General features: G+C 45.3%; 1 non-coding gene across 1 annotated transcript; it reads right to left on the bottom strand.

Annotated features, from left to right (window-relative positions):
- Window positions 1–5,870: 5,870 nt before the first annotated feature.
- On the bottom strand, window positions 5,871–5,996 carry LOC129490909 (small nucleolar RNA SNORA40). Its single transcript, XR_008660379.1, has one exon. It is a non-coding gene; the product is annotated as a small nucleolar RNA SNORA40 (small nucleolar RNA).
- Window positions 5,997–12,487: the final 6,491 nt, after the last annotated feature.

Genomic DNA, 12,487 nt, shown 5'->3' with positions numbered 1-12,487 from the left:
AGCATACGGGGGGTGTACACGCCCCTGTGATAGTATTCCTAATATCTTGAGAGGGAGAGGATGATATTACTTTTTTTTGATATTTCTCCTAATATCCAGGGGTGGAGACGATGAAATTACTCCCAATATCACAGAAGGTGTACACTCCTTTTGTCATATTGTTCCTGATATCCAGGGTGGGAGAGGATGATATTACTTCCAATATCGCAGGAAGTGCATACCCCCTTGTGATATTGTTCCTAACATCCAAAGGAAGAGAGAATAGTATTACTTCCAATATCGCAGGGGGTGTACAGCCCCCCTTGTGATATTGTTCCTAATATCCAAGAGGGAGAAAGTTCTATTATTCTCAATATCACAAAGGGTGTACACCACCACCGTAATATTGTTTGTAATTTCCAGGGAGGGGAGAGGATAATATTACTCCCAATATCGCAAGGGTTGTACACCCTTCTGTGATATTTTTCATAATATTTAGGGGTGAAAAGGATGATATAAATGCAAATATCACAGGGGGTGGTCACTGTATTGTGATATTGTTCGAAATATCCAAGAGGGAAGAGGATGAAATTACTCCCAATATTGCAGTGGGGGTACACCCCTCTGTGACATTCTTTGTAATATTCAGAGGAAGAGAGGATAATATTACTCCCAATGTCACTTTGGGTATTCATTCCCCTGTGATATTGTTTTTAATATTCAGGAAAGGAGACGATGACATTACTTTTAAAATCGAAAGGGTGTCCACACCTCTGTGATATGGTTCGTAATATCCAGGGGAAGAGAGGATAATATTACTCCCAATATCGCAGGGGAGGTACACCTGCCTGTAATATTGCTCGTAATATTCAGGATGGGAGAGGATGAAATTACTCCCAATATAGCAGCGGGTGTGTACCCCACTGTGATACTATTTGTAGTATCCAGTCAAGGGGAGGATGATATTACTCCCAATACCGCAGGAGATGTACACCCCGCTGTGATATTGTTTGCAGTATCCAGAGGGGGAGTGGGGAATATTATTCCCAATATCACAGCAGGTGTACAATTCCCTGTGATATTGTCTGTAATATCCAGGGAAAAAAGGATGCTATTACTCCCAATATTTCAGGGAATGTACACCCTCCTGTGATATTGTGCGTAATATGCAAGGGGGAAGAGGATGATATTACAGCAAATATCACAGGGGGTGTACAAGCCCCTGTGTGATAGTTTGTAATATCCAGAAGGGGAGAGGATGATATTACTTCCATGTACACCCGCTGCGATATGGGGAGTAATATCATATTATTTCTCCGTGGATATTACGAACAATATCACAGAAGGGTGATTGTTTGTAATATTCAGGGATGAGAGAATAATATTCTTTTTTTCCCTAAATTTTATGAACCATATCAAAAGAGCGTGAACACCCCCTGCAATATTGGGAGTAATATAATTGTTTCCCCTCATGGATATTTCAAAAAATATCATGGGGGGTGTACACCCCCTGCGATATTGGGAGTAATATCACCCTCTTTCCCAGTGGATATTATGAAAAATATCACAGGGGTGCTGTACACCCCCCTGGGATATTGGAAGTAGTATCATCCTCTTCCCCCCTGGAGATTAGGAACAATATCACAAGGGAGTGTACACCTTCTGTGATATCGGGAGTAATATCATCCTCTCTTCTGTTGAATATTATGAACAATATAACATGAGGTGTACAAAGTGACATGATATTCTAAGGTAACTGAGAAATTATTAAAAGAGATCATTTTTGGCAATGAGACTCTTTGGGTTGGGGCCTCTTCAATTTGCACTTAGATTTGGTCCTGCCTGTGGGAGAATCTATAGGTGGTCCTCCTTTGGGGGAGCAAGGAGTGACCATCCAAGGACCCACATCTGGTTCTCTGGTCTCCTTTATCATCCCTGATGCCTAGTCTATGTCATGGCCCAGCCCTACCCCCAGGTCACCTCCCTTGTCAGGCTCCTGTGTCCCCCACACCCACCTGCTGTTTCATGCTGACCTGGTTAGAAACACTCTTTTTTTTTTTTTTTTTTGAGATGGAGTCTTGCTCTGTCACCCAGGCTGGAGTGCAGTGGCATGATCTCAGCTCACTGAAACCTCCATCTTCTAGGTTCAAGTGATTCTCCTGCCTCAGCTTTGTGAGTAGCTGGGATTACAGGTGCCTGCCACCACACCCAGCTAATTTTTGTATTTTTAGTAGAGATGGGGTTTCACCATGTTGGCCAGGCTGGTCTCAAACTGCTGACCTCAGGTGATCCACCAGCCTCAGCCTCCCAAACTGCTGGGATTATAGTAGTGACCCACCTTCCCTGGCAGAAACATTCTTTTGACCGCCTCTTGGCAAGCTCTTAGGTCTTCACATCTCTGATACATCGTTTCCTGCAGGAGTTTTTCTCTGGGTGTCTCAGTGGCTCTGTGCCCCTCTCCCCAACCCTGACACCTGTCCAGGACTTCGGTTTTCTGAGGTTTCCTCCCCCTTGTCCACCCTACTCCTCTCCTGTTACAGATGAGTCCAGATCCCATGTTTTAATGTTCTTTAGCCCAGACCTGCTCACATGAGCTCTTGGTTTCCTTATTGACCTAAGCTGTTAATTCTTTATCCTTTTATTTGTTGAGGGTGTCATCCTATTTTGAATTGAAAAATACAGTTGCTGTATTTTTCCCTCTTGACTGAGCTTTCTTCCCTGGGGCTCTCTATGTTCAGATAGAACTTTTTGCCCCAGAAGAGGAAATGTGGATTTCATTAGGCTAAAGAAGTAATTTCTCAGCTTTGATTTCCAAGTTGGACCCAAAGCATTAAGAAAAAAAAAAAAAAAAAAAAGTGGGTGGTGGGGAAGGATAGCCTTCAAATTTAGGCTTTCCAAAAAGATGAGATGTTTGACTTAGAATTCCGAAGGCTGGGAATGATTTCCTTAAGGAGCCCAGCTTGGAGGATGGACTTTGGAATAATCCAGAGTGGGAGGCTGAGGACAGGATGTAAAGAAAGTTCTTGTCGCACGGGAAGGAAAAGCACAGACACAGGCAGGTGGGGCTTCCTGAGAAGGTCAAGGTGAGAGTTCTGCTGTGTCTTTTGGGGTTGAAACCTGTGCATGGCAATTGGTGACTCATTTGAGGAAACTCACTCCCTGGGACTTGGAGGGGATCTGACAACCCCAGGGCCAATTCCTGTATCCTGAGCTGTGCCCTGGAGAGCTGAGGGCTCTCAAACAAGCTCTGGCTATGTGGGCCAAGACCAATGTGGTGTGGAAATGTGGAGCGGCTGGAGTGGAGGGCCGGGTCTCCCAGGGAGCCAAGGAGTGTGGGGAAACTGAGGCACAGAAGAGGCTTGGGTTTGTGTAAAAGAGTTTTCAGGCCGGGTGCTGTGGCTCACGCCTGTAATCCCAGCACTTTGGGAGGCTGAGGTGGGTGGATCACCTGAGGTCAGGCGTTCAAGACCAGCCTGGCCAACGTGGTGAAACTCCATCTCTACTAAACACACAAAAATCAGCTGGGTGTGGTGGCGGGCGCCTGTAATCTCAGCTACTCAGGAGGCTGAGGCAGGAGAATTGCTCGAACCTGGGAGGCGGAGGTTGCAGTGAGCCGAGATCGTGCCACTGCACTCCAGCCTGGGTGACAGAGCAAGACTCCATCTCAAAAATAAATAAATAAAAAGAGTTTGCAGAATTCTAAGTAGCTCTGTGCCCATTGCTCCCCCTCCACATCTGGCCAAGACTTGGATCTTCTGAGGTTTCCTCCCCTTCTTCTACTCCCACCCATCTCTCCTGTCGTGAGGCCAGAGCTCACATTCAAATCTTCCTTCGCCCTGGCCTGTTCATGTTGCCTTTTGCTTTTTAAAAAAATTCGAAATGTTCCTCCTGTCATGTGCTATTCTTTATTTGCTGAAAGTATTCGACATTACTGTGAAATGTCACTGGCTGGGCGATTTCTTCCTGAGCTATTTGGCTTATCTTCTCTGACTAAATGGAATAAACCTGTTCAAATCAGTATTTTTACATATTGCTCATCCAATATTGTATAGGAAAAATACTAATATGGGGCCAGGTGTGGTGGCTCACGTCTGTAATCCCAGCACTTTGGGAGGCCAAGGCGGGCAGATTATGAGGTCAGGAGATCAAGACCATCCTGGCTAACATGGTGAAACCCCATCTCTACTAAAAGTACAAAAAAGAAAAAAAGGGAAAATACTAATATGGGGCTAGGCATGGTCGTTCATACCTGTAATGCCAGTACTTTGGAAGGCTGAAGTGGGAGGATCACTTGAGTCCAGGAGTTCGAGACCAGCCTGGGCAACATAGTGAGACCCCTGTCTCTACAAAAACCAAAAAAAAAAAAAAAAAAAGAAAAGAAAATGAGCCAGGCATGGTGGCGAATGCCTGTAGTCCTTGCTACCCAGTAGGCTAAGGAAGAAGGATTGCTGGAGCCCAGGAGTTGGAGGCTGCAGTGAGCTATGATCACGCCACTGCACTCCAGCCTGGAATGGCCTGAATTTCCTGTTCAGATCTTTTATGAACCAAATATTACACAACTGTAGTCATGATCTTCTTGGCTAGAGAGAGGCTGGCTGTTACCCAGAGCCACAGGGTGATTAGGTAGAATGAAAAGAGAGTCACCAACTCAAGACAGTAGCACAATGTCCATGTGGTTTTGGCTGGTGCAGTCTAAAATCTGAATTATGCAAAGTATATTTGATCTTGCATCACATCAGGAAAAAGCCCAGTAATCTATTTCATCATGGGGTGTGGAGAAGTTGCTGGAACCATTTCTAGACACAGACTTTTGTTCTCCAGAGGCCAGCAAGTTAGCTTCACTGAGCTTCGGGGCCCACAGTGGGAAGAGATGTCCCACTGAGGCTCAGTGTTGACTTCACTCTTGTGGAGCAAAGGTGTAGGAACTAAGGTCTTTATGCTAATTAAAAGATGAGGCCAGGTGCAGTGGCTCATACCTGTAATGGGGCCTTGCTATGTTGCCCAGGCTGGTCTCGAGCTCCTGGGTTCAAGCCATCCTCCCACCTCAGCCTCCTGAATCACTGGGATTAAAAGTGTGAGCCACTGTGCCCAGCCCACCTTTTAATAGAACTGATGCTTAATCCACAGCTCCCCTGTCAGCCCACAATTCTTGAATTTTGGCCTCTTTTATGTCCTCTTGAATGTAAATATACTTCAAAATTCCCACCCAGAATCTTTGGAATCTCATTTCTTCAATCACTTTACTTTAGAGTCATTTTTAGAGTAAATGAATCTGCCTGGTTTTCAACTTGACACCCTCTCTAAACGTGAATGAGTTCAAATCATATTCGTTCCTAAGGAATCACACTCAAGCATAGTACAAATCTGTGGGATATGCCATTACAACTCGGGAAATCATGTTCTCAAGATAAAAGCCCTTAAGAAAAGCTGTCTTGATATATCATGTAAGCATGACAATGGAATACTAAATCAACATAGCTGAGATTTTCCTTATGTCCTATGCTTTTAAATGACCAATCCTACAGTCCTGGAACCAACCTTTATGGTTATCAATACCTCCGTTATTTTAAACTATCTCAGGTATCACATTCCTTCTTTTTTTTTTTTTTTTTTTGAGACGGAGCCTTGCACTGTCGCCCAGGCTGGAGTGCAGTGGCATGATCTCGGCTCATTGCAAGCTCCACCTCCTGGGTTCACGCCATTCTCCTGCCTCAGTCTCCCGAGTAGCTGGGACTACAGGCACCCGCCACGACCCCCAGCTAATTTTTTGTATTTTTAGTGGTGCTGGGGTTTCACCATGTTAACCAGGATGGTCTCGATCTCCTGGCCTCACGGTCCACCCGCCTCGGCCTCCCAAAGTGCTAGGATTACAGGCGTGAGCCACCGTGCCTGGCCTTCCTTCTTATATGTATCAAAACTCATATTGAAAAATGAGTTCTGGGTTACAAAAGAGGGTTTATTTTTTGCACCTGCCTTTGAATCAGTCCTTAAGCTTAACCTTTAACTTCCAAGGAACTACTTTTTTTTTTTTTTTTTTTAGATAGAGTCTCGCTCTGTCACCCAGGCTGGAGTGCAATGACACAATCTTGGCTCACTGCAACCTCCGTCTCCTGGGTTCAAGCTATTCTCCTGCCTCAGCCTCCTGAGTAGATGGGATTACAGTCATGCACAACCATGGCCTGCTACCATTTGTATTTTCAGTAGAGGCAGGGTTTCTCCATGCTGGTCAGGCTGGTCACGAACTCCTGACCTCAGGTGATCCCACCTGCCTCAGCCTCCCAAAGTGCTGGGATTACAGGCGTGAGCCGCCGTGCCTGGCCACATCCCTGGTTATTCTTATTCAGTACAATTTGCAACCTACTAGGAAGAAAGGATTTTGAAAACAAAACTCTTTTTTAAAACTTTTATTTTAGGTTTGGGGGTACGTGTGAAGATTTGTTACATAGGTAAACATGTGTCATGGTGGTTTGTTGTATATATTATTTCATCACCCAGGTATTAAGCCCAGTACCCAATAGTTGTCTTTTCTGCTCCTCTCCCTCATCCCACCCTCAAGCAGACCCCAGTGTCTGTTGTTTCCTTTGTGTTGATAAGTTCTCATCATTTAGCTCCCACTTATAAGTGAGAACATGTGGTATTTGGTGTTCTGTTGCTGCATTAGTTTGCTAAGGATTATAGACTCCAGCTTCATCCATATTTCCTCAAAAGACATGATCTCGTTCTTTCTTATGGCTGCCTAATATTTCATGGTGTATATGTACCACATTTTCTTTATCCGATCTGTCACCGATGGGCATTTAAGTTGGTTCCATGTCTTCACTGTTGGGAGCAAGCCCCCCAAAATCTGGCCATAAACTGGCCGAAGACTGGCCATAAACAAAATCTCTGCAGCACTGTAACATGTTCATAACGGCCCTAATGCCCAAGCTGGAAGGTTGTGGGTTCATAGGAATGAGGGCAAGGAACACTTGGCCCGCCCAGGGTGGAAAACCACTTAAAGGCATTCTTAAGCCACAAACAATAGCATGAGCGATCTGTGTCTTAAGGACGTGTTCCTGCTGCAGTTAACTAGCCCAACCTATTCCTTTAATTCAGCCCATCCCTTTGTTTCTCATAATGGATACTTTTAGTTAATTTAATATCTATAGAAACAATGATAATGACTGGTTTGCTGTTAATAAATATGTGGGTAAATCTCTGTTCGGGGCTGTTTGCTCTGAAGGCTGTGAGACCCCTGATTTCCCACTTCACACCTCTATATTTCTGTGTGTGTGTGTCTTTAATTCCTCTAACGCTGCTGGGTTAGGGTCTCCCCAGCTGAGCTGGTCTTGGCACTTCACTATTGTAAATAGTGCTGCAATGAACACTCATGTTGTGGATGTGTCTTTTTTTTGGAGATGGAGTCTAGCTCTGACACCCAGGCTAGAGTGCAGTGGTGCAATCTTGGCTCACTACAACCTCTGCCTCCCGGGTTTAAATGATTCTTCTGCCTGGGCCTCCCGAGTAGCTGGGATTACAGGTATGAGCCACTATGCCCAGCTACTTTTTGTATTTTTAGTAGAGACCAGGGTTTCACCATGTTGGCCAGGCTGGTCTTGAACTCCTGACCTCAGGTGATCTGCCTGCCTCGGCCTCCCAAAGTGCTGAGATTACAGGCATGAGCCACCATGCCTGGCCGCATGTGTCTTTATGGTAGAATGCTTTATATTCCTCTGGGTATATACTCAGTAATGGGATTGCTGGGTCAAATGGTAGTTCTGCTTTTAGCTCTTTGAGGAATCGCCATACTGCTTCCCACAGATTGAACTAATTTACACTCCCAGCAGCAATGTGCAAATGTTCCCTTTTCTCTGCAACCTTGCCAGCATCTGTCATTTTTTGACTTTTTAATAATAGCCATTCTGACTGGTATGAGATAGTATCTCATTGTGGTTTTGATTTGCATTTCCCTAATGACCAGTGATGTTGAGTTTTTTCATATGTCTGTTGGCCACACGTATGTCTTCTTTCGAGAAGTGTCTTTTCCTGTCTTTTGCCCACTTTTTCATGGAGTTGTTTGTTTTTCTCTTATAAATTTGTTTAAGTTCCTTGTAGATGCTAGCTATTAGACCTTTGTCAGATGCATAATTTGCAAATAAAACAAAACTCTTAATGTCTTCACTTGCCAGACATTTATGCTTAGGTTGGTGTTTGAGTCTTAGGAGTAATATCATGTTTTGCCACAAGAAGGAGCCTATGAGTGGGCTGGAAAAGAAAAATCAGATTTGCAGCCACTGAAGTCAGTAAACAGTTTCTCTGGATATATTGTAAATAGTAAGAGAACCAGACATGACATTCATAAGTATTCCAAAACCAAGTAAAATTATTTTAAAGCTCTAACTTTTCGCAACTTTTCTTCCCATCTAAGAGTTCATCTGCCCAGTCTGATGATTGTAGAATGCTTACTTCTAGTCCTGTTTTTTTCTTTTTTTGAGATGGAGTTTCGCTCTTGCTGCCCAGGCTGGAGTGCAATGGTGCTATCTTGGCTCACCACAACCTCTGCCTCCTGGGTTCAAGCCATTCTCCTGCCTCGGCCTCCCGAGCAGCTGCAATTTCAGGGATGTGCCACCACGCCTGGCTAATTTTGTATTTTTAGTAGAGGTGGGGTTTCTCCATGTTGGTCAGGCTGGTCTCGAACTTCTGACCTCAGGTGATCTGCCCACCTTGGCCTCCTAAAGTGCTGGGATTACAGGCGTGAGCCACTGCACCTGGCCATCTTTTATCTTACTTTTAGCATCCTCATCCCAAATTCCTGGTGTCCCCATCTCTACCATCCATGTGTAATAATTGTCCATTGTTTTTCTCTCCTTGAATCCCACTTTCTGAGATCAGTGCAACCCGGGTTTAGGGCTTCAACCTCTTCCATCTGATTATTTAAAAGAGTAACTCCTAATAAGGATTTTATCCAATATAGTGAGCATTATGATTAATGACCTTGACTCTACAAAAAATAATTAAAAATAATTAGTTGGGTGTGGTGGCGCATGCCTGTAGTCCCAGATACTCAGGGTGAGGTGGGAGGATTGCTTGAGTCCAGGAGTTTGAGATTACAGTGAGGTGTACTGCATCATCACATTCCAGCCTGGGCAACAGAGTGAGACCCTCTTTCTAAAACAATTAAGGTAAAATAAAAGAGATAACATGAACCTGGTACACAGTACTTAATAAATCCCATCTACTGTAAATACCTAGTGCCCATCATCCCTGTAACTCATAACTTCTTCTTTCCCAGTTCCCCATGCTTTAATCACTCCTGCTTAGGAGACATCCCAGGCTACCTTCTTATCTCTCTTCCTGGAGCCAGATTCTCAGCATTTTGTTCTCTAATTCCACCCTTTACCCCTTATTGCATGCCTTGGTATCAACGCTTCACCTGGTCTGAGGAACCAGCATCTGGTTTTGCCCTGTGTCTGGCAGTCCATATGGCTTGTATGTATCACTTAGTCTGAGTCAGTTTCCGCGTGTGTCAGCTGGATTAGTAGCTCCTTAGGGTTCCGTGTAGCTCTCACAGTCTGTGGCAAGGAAAACAACAATTTGTGAGTAGCTAGCATGGACTGCAAACTATGGACTGTATTTACCAAGCAAGTTCTAAATGCTGAACATTGTCTTTGGCAAAGGGGTTTCAGGGCAGATCAAGAGGCGCATCTTCCCTGCCCTCAGGAAACTCATACAGGCTGGTTTTGCTACACTGAATTCTCACAACTCATTGATGCAATGCAGCCTAGATAATTAAGTTACTTGCTCATTGTCAAGCAGGTAGTGACTAGCAGAGCCACCATTCTGATTCTTTCTTACTTTCTTTTTTTTTTTTTGAGATAGGGTCTCGCTCTGTCACTCAGTCTGGAGTGCAGTGGTGCCATCTTAACTCACTGCAGTCTCACTCCTGGGCTCAAGTGATCTTCCTGCCTCAGCCTCCTAAGCAGCAGGGACTACAGGTGCACACCACCATGCCAGCTAATTTTTAAATTTTTGTAGAGGTGGGAGTCTTGCTCTGTTGCCCAGGCTGGCTTTGGAACTCCTGGCCTCAAGCGTCCTCCTGCCTTGGCTTCTCAAAGCACTGGAATTATAGGCATGAGCCACCATGTCCAGCCCTAAGTCTGATACCTTCTAAGAGGGATCATCCTCAGATGAGTTGGGTGTGGAGGTGAGGGGTCAGGGGTGCCTGGATAAGCAGTGACTCTGCTATCACTTCCTGTGTGAGCTGAGGCCTGGAGAGAAGATGAGGGAATGATGGGGAAGGAGGAATCAGATGTGTTGTGGGTATGGGAAATGAGGAAATGTCTGTGCATTTCTACTTTTACCTTTGATTTCTCCTTCAGGGCTTTGATATTTTCTTCCTGCTAATCCTCCTTTTCACACCTGCTTGGGGCTGACCCGTGAGCTTCTGAAAACAGCATGTTTCTACCTTCCAACCACAGTCCTCAGTGCACTGGCCCTCTCTCTCCTTGGCAGAGTCTACGATGTTTTTCAAGGTTACAATGAAGATTTCTTTCTTTTTTATTTAATTTTAATTTAACTTTTTTTTTGAGATGAAGTTTCGCTCTTGTTGCTCAGGCTGGAGTGCAATGGCACAATCTCAGCTCACTGCAACCTCTGCCTCCCAGGTTCAAGCGATTCTCCTGCTTCAGCCTCCCAAGTAGCTGGGATTACAGGCATGTGCCACCATGCCTGGCTAATTTTGTATTTTTAGTAAAGACAGGGTTTCTCCGTGTTTGTCAGGCTGGTCTTGAACTTCTGACCTCCAGTAAGCCACCCACCTTGGCCTCCCAAAGTGCTGGGATTACAGGCGTGAGCTACCATGCCTGGCTTTATTTTATTTTTTAAGTTCCTGGGTACAAGTGTAGGATGTACAGTTTTGTTACATAGGTAAACGTGTGCCATGGTGGTTTGCTGCACGTATCAACCCATCACCTAGGTGTTAAACCCTGCATGCATTAGCTGTTTTTCCTAATGCTCTCCCCTAACCTATGCCCTCCCCTGACAGGCCCCCTTGTGTGTTGTTCCCCTCCCTGTGTCCGTGTGTTCTCATTGTTCAGCTCCCAGTTATAAGTGAGAACATGCAGTGTTTGGTTTTCTATTCCTGCGTTAGTTTGCTGGGGATAATGGTTTCCAGCTTCATCCATGTCCCTGCAAAGGACATGATCTCACTCTTTTTTATGACTGCATAGTATTCCATGGTGTATATGTAGCATATTTTCTTTATTCAGCCTATCATTGATGGGCAATTGGGTTGATTCCATGTCTTTGCTATTGTGAATAGTGCTGCAATGAATGTATATGTGCATGTATTTTTATAACAGAAGTATTTATATTCCTTTGAGGTATATACCCAGTAATGGAATTGCTGGGTCAAATGGAATTTCTGGTTCTAAATCTTTGAGGAATCGCCACACTGTCTTCCACAATGGTTGAATTAATTCACATTCCCGCACGATTTCTTTCCTGACTTTCTGAACTTGGATCTTCTCCTATCTTCCATCCCCACCACTGGGCTTCAGGGTCCCAGAGACTCAGCCTTCCGGCATTCAAAACCATAGTGGAAGAAGGCCTGATTGTTGGGGTGGGCAGTGGCCTGAAACCTGGGGAGGACTTCACTGGGCCTAAGCATTCTGGTGTAGAGAAAGTCACGAAGTAAGGACTTGTGAAAATGTAGAGGACTTTGCGGTGGGGATCAACTGCAGAGTCCTACTGTGGGGCAGCAAGGAGTCAAGAAGCAGGACCTGGCAACTGGGGCCAAGAGCTGCCCACATGCTCTTCACATCCAGCCTTTTTCTCCTGTCAGCTTTCTAGTGGGCAGAAAGACTTGCCTTTATATGCTAGAAAGCCCATGGTGGAGGCTGGGCACGGTGGCTCACTCCTGTAATCCCAGCACTTCGGGAGGGTGAGGTGGGTGGATCACCTGAGGTCAGGAGTTTGAGACCAGACTGGCCAACATGGTGAAACTCCATCTCTACTAAAATACAAAAAATTAGCGGGGCGTGGTGGCAGGCACCTGTAATCCCAGCTACTCGGGAGGCTGAGGCGGGAGAATCACTTGAACCTGGGAGGCAGAGGTTGCAGTGAGCTGAGATGGCACCACTGCACTCCAGCCTGGGTGACAGAGCTAGACTCTGTCTCCAAAATAAAAAAAAAAAAAAGAAAGTACGGGAAGGAGAATTTATTAGAAAATTCAGGCAGCCTGGGCAACATAGTGAGACCACGGTGCTACAAAAGAATACAAAAAAAAAGGCTGGGCGCAGTGGCTCAAGCCTGTAATTCCAGCACTTGGGGAGGCTGAGGCGGGTGGATCACGAGGTCAGAAGATCGAGACCATCCTGGCTAACACGCTGAAACCCTGTCTCCACTACAAATACAAAAAAATTAGCCAGGCATGGTGGCGGGCGCCTGTAGTCCCAGCTATTCGGGAGGCTGAGGCAGGAGAATGGCGTCAACCCGGGAGCAGAGCTTGCAGTGAGTCGAGATCACGCCA

The sequence above is a fragment of the Symphalangus syndactylus genome, chromosome 9 (assembly GCF_028878055.3).
Source record: "Symphalangus syndactylus isolate Jambi chromosome 9, NHGRI_mSymSyn1-v2.1_pri, whole genome shotgun sequence".
Taxonomy (NCBI): Eukaryota; Metazoa; Chordata; class Mammalia; order Primates; family Hylobatidae; genus Symphalangus; species Symphalangus syndactylus.
This window is presented reverse-complemented; position numbering and strand designations above follow the sequence as displayed.